This window comes from Dioscorea cayenensis, chromosome 9, assembly GCF_009730915.1.
Source record: "Dioscorea cayenensis subsp. rotundata cultivar TDr96_F1 chromosome 9, TDr96_F1_v2_PseudoChromosome.rev07_lg8_w22 25.fasta, whole genome shotgun sequence".
In the NCBI taxonomy this organism is placed as follows: domain Eukaryota; kingdom Viridiplantae; phylum Streptophyta; class Magnoliopsida; order Dioscoreales; family Dioscoreaceae; genus Dioscorea; species Dioscorea cayenensis.
This window is the reverse complement of record NC_052479.1, coordinates 13,287,248-13,291,695: the sequence shown is the minus strand read 5'-3', so window position 1 is coordinate 13,291,695 and position 4,448 is coordinate 13,287,248. Positions and strand designations below refer to the sequence as shown.

The window sequence follows — 4,448 nt, the reverse complement described above, 5'->3', positions numbered from 1 at the left end:
AATAGACTCAGGAACTTCTTATCTTGTTCATCCCTTGGTCATTCTTCAATCTAGAGGGGTAAGGGATTCTTGGCTTGAATGGTGGGGGTGCCACATCTTTCTCTTTGTTTACTCCCTTCTCAACCTCTACAACCTCTTGTGCGTGTTCTTTCAGCTTTTCACTCGGAAGCCTCCCTTCAACCTCATGACCACTTCTCAAAGTGAACGCCTTCACATGTTCTCTAGGATTGGTTTCCGAGTTGCTTGGTAAACTTCCATGTGGCCTTTCGGAGAGAGACTTCGCAATTTGTCCCACTTGATTTTCAAGGTTGTGCAAGGAGGCGGTGCTATTGCGAAGTGTAGCCTCAACTGATTCAAACCTTGTATTTGCCGATTGAACAAATCTAACAAAGTGCTTCTCCAAATCCGTCATTTGGGTTTCCAAGCCTGAAATTCTGTTTTCCACTTGAGGGGCTTATTGCTTTGTTGTTAGAAACCCTGATGGCCCCATGGTCTTCGTGGTCCTTGATTGCTCTATGAAAAAAATTGGGATGATTCTTCCAACTCTGAATTGTAGGTGTTCTTTGTACGGGTTCCCTTGAGGTCTCATGCCATTACATACAAAGTCAATGTTCTCAGCGAAGAAACATCACCAATGAGCGATTAGGGCAATCGAAGGGGAGCATGTCCTCCATCACAACCGGTGTAATTGGTCACGGCCACAACTCTATTCGAAGCTATAAGATTTAGCTTCTTACTCAAACTCTCCACTTGGGCCGCCAATGAAGTTACCGCATCAATTTTATGGAGACCGGCCACCTTTTTCTTCTCCCTATCGTACCACTGGTAGCTTTTTAACCTCATTTCCTCAATCAATTGGCGAGCCTCATCGGGGGTCTTGCTACCTAAGGTACCTCCTGCTGCCACATCCAATAGTTGCCTTGTACTTGGGTTCAAACCATTATAGAAGGTTTGAACAATCATCCACTCCGGGAATCCGTGTTGCGGACACTTTCGCAGGGAGTTCCTTGAACCTTTCCCATGTCTCAAATAGAGACTCCAATTCCAAGCGCACAAAGGATGAGATCTAATTCCTAAGCTTTGTTGATTTTCCGGGAGGGAAATAACGGGCCAGAAAAGATTCTACCATCTCCTCCCATGTAGTGATTGTTGTTCTAGGTAATGAGTGTAGCCACTGCTTTGCTCTCCCCTTTAAGAAAAATGGGAAGGCTCTCAATTTAATGGCATCATCCGTCACACCATTTATCTTCATCATGTCGCACACCTCGAGGAAGCTCTCTATATGATTGTTTGGATTCTCATCGGCCAAACCGTTGAATTGTGCGGACTGCTGCAGCATATGGATGAATGCCGGCTTTAGCTCGAAGTTGTGAGCTGTAATTGGGGGATGCACTATACTCGATTGTGTCCCCAACACTATTCATGTCCGGGAGGAGAGATTAAATAACCTCTCAAGCTCGCACTCGTATAAAGTTGCAATGAGCTCTAGGAATTTCAGGTGATAAATCTCTTACTAATTATAGACCTAACCCTTTGGTCCAGGCGAAAGGTCCGTAACCACAATTAAGTCCTAGATACTAAGATCCCCTCAACGCTTCACTCTGTTGCACGCGTAACTAAGCCCCACCAGAGATTCATCCCTTAGACCATTCACTCTATTATGGCCGCAAAGAACTCGAGGAACGGAGGTAGAATCTATCACGTCCCGAGGGATAAGGGGCGCTCTGCACCTCTCGACTCACCCTCTCAACCCTCTCCAACCTAGCTTTTGTCTAGCAGCTCGTGGTGTGTCACTCACTCACAAGATTACCAACAAGAACTCTCAACCCTAGTGTCACTCTAGGGTGAAATGTTCATACAATCAAGCATTCAAGGTTAGAACTCACAATAAACATCAATTTATTGAAAGCATAATAAAGAAGTTCAATGAAAGCGAATACATCCTAGTGTTCACAATCATCCAAGCACCCACTAGGGGTTTAGTTCTCCATGGAGCTAAGTACAATCAAAGAAATCGAATGTAAAAGCAATAAATCCATAAAGAAACCCCCTCGATGGTCGTATCGATGGTCTTGTGGAGAGTCCTCTACTCGTCGTAAGGGATCCTTTGTCCGGCCCTAGGATACACCTCGCCCGATCGATGCCGACGAAAAGCTCTCACAATAACCTTCTTCCAAATGACGCCAGCGATGTCGAGTCGTAGAACCTCTCCAAAAATCCTAGCCGAGTACCCTTCAAAAACCCTAGCCAAGTCCTCTCTCAAGTTGGGGAAAAGATGGAGAAAAAAATCCTAAAATCGGGGCTGAATCGACTTTAAATAGTGTTGGAATCGGGCGACTCCATGGGCGTGGATGGTACACGCGCCCGTGCGGAATTTCCACACGGCCGTGGATAATTTCCACACACCCATGTGGATTCTCTGTTTCTCGTATTTCTCGGTCAGCGTGAGCAAAGTCTTTGCTACGAGTATATGCTACATTGTAAAAACTCGAGAAAAGTAATCTTTGAACATAAGGAATGAACACTAGCATTCATATCGCATAAGCACTTATCAATTTTTCATTTTTGTTAAAAGCCTTTAAGTCCATATTCACTTGGTTTATTTTTGACTCGATTTTCTCATTTCCATTGTCGAAGAGCTTTCTATCACCTTTCCCGAGCCTCTAACCTTACAACAACTACACTACCCAACCAGCCAAGCTGATAAAAGGTCAAATTTTGCAGGGATACAGGCACAAAATGCCGATCAAAGATGTTAAAGGAAGCCTAATCAAAGCAGGCAAACAAGAAGATCTAACTGAGTTGATGATGGATCGGATCTCAAAAGGCGAGAGGCTTTCATAAAGACGTATGAGAAAGGGATGGTCTAGAGAGGCTTATTGCACGATCCACCCGGTAAGCTAATAAATGCTGCATAAGAGAGTAGGAGGCCAGCTCTTGTACCGGAAAAAGATGCACACCCATGACGGAACATATGCTAAGGCCTTTGATGGGTAAAGAGAGAAGTCAATGGAGAACTTCAAAATCCTTTGATTTGTTTGTACCATTCTGTCATCGATCACTGCTGGATCGGTTGGTGAGTCACAAAAAAGCATCGAAAAAGGTCCAGACATATCTTTTTAAAATGATCGCGATCTCATTGTAGTCGATCGAACAAAAACATCAAGATGACGAGATTCGAACCTATAGCCCTCGTACCCAAAAAGCAGATGTCTTGACCACCTTCGATGTACACCCTCGTCTTACCCCAAGAACATATAGATCCACCTGATCTATAAACACTCCAACCGAACTCACCCACCCTTCTTTGGGTACAGGGACGTGAGAACCACCTCTTTTTGGAAATTTGCCGATCAGCTTCTTTCACTTGAATTTCCTCCTTCATCCGGCTCGCTCTCGGCTATGTGTCCTTTGGACCAAAAGCCCGCTCAGAAATGGATTTGAACCACTGACACAAGGATTTTCAGTCCTTTGCTCTAACCTGTTGAGCTACCTGAACCACTTTCATCGTCTCCTACCAAAAAATGGAGTTATGGAAGCATGTGTTAAGCATATGTTTCTTATCCGAAATCTCCTACTCGAATTGGGCTTTGTGATACAAGTCTGAGCAACTCGATGAGTCCGTACTCATCGAGCCTTCGACTTTTCTTATATATGATACCATTTCTTGTAGTTCGGTAGTCTCTTTCTTCGGTAAGGTAGTCTAGTCCGTCTACCCGCTAGTGTAGTCAAGCAAGTCGGTAAGCCACTTAGGCTTAGTCAAGTAAGTCGACCCGATCTCTTCGCTTTTGGTAAGTGAGGGTAGTCTTTCTTGTTAATCCGGTAAGTGGTACGCAATCGATCTCTTCTTCTTCTTCAAAGACATACCGCTCTTGAGATCGGGTTCCATTCTTGCTCCGGATTAGTCATGAGGGTCAACACACCCTTACATAAGAAAGAGATCCGGTAGTCTCAGAGGACTAATACCAAAAAATTTGGTGACATCAATCCAATTCTCATATCAAAAAGAAACCGAATCCAAACAAATAAGTAGCATGAGCTTTAGCGTATCAACACTATGGAAGGAAAAATATATAAACAACCGAGCTGACCCAACGATCGTAGGGTACAAAAAGCCGAAGGGAGCTAAGGGGCGAGCGAAGGTACCAAGACTGCAGCTGAGCCAATCGACCTAAGCGAGATGCCGAGCAGAGCTCTAAGACCATAGTTGCCAAAGTCGACTGGTTATGCCATCCATAAGTAAAGGCACAAGCTGATGAAAAAAAAAGGTAGAAGCCTAAAACAAAAGTTCAATGTAGCCATGTCAAAAGCCAAAGCCTTCGTTTACATCCTAAGAAGTGACTAGAAAAAAGACAAGCCAACTCGAGCTAATAATAAGCCAATTTCAAAGGAATCTGCCTATCGATCCGCTAAGATGATGCTCTACTCTATCGTTGCTACTGCAATCT

At 44.2% G+C, this 4,448-nt stretch overlaps 1 non-coding gene across 1 annotated transcript; it reads left to right on the top strand.

Annotated features, from left to right (window-relative positions):
* The first annotated feature begins 973 nt into the window (after nucleotides 1-973).
* Nucleotides 974-1,081, top strand: LOC120269841. Its single transcript, XR_005539473.1, has one exon. It is a non-coding gene; the product is annotated as a small nucleolar RNA R71 (small nucleolar RNA).
* The last annotated feature ends 3,367 nt before the right edge of the window (nucleotides 1,082-4,448 follow it).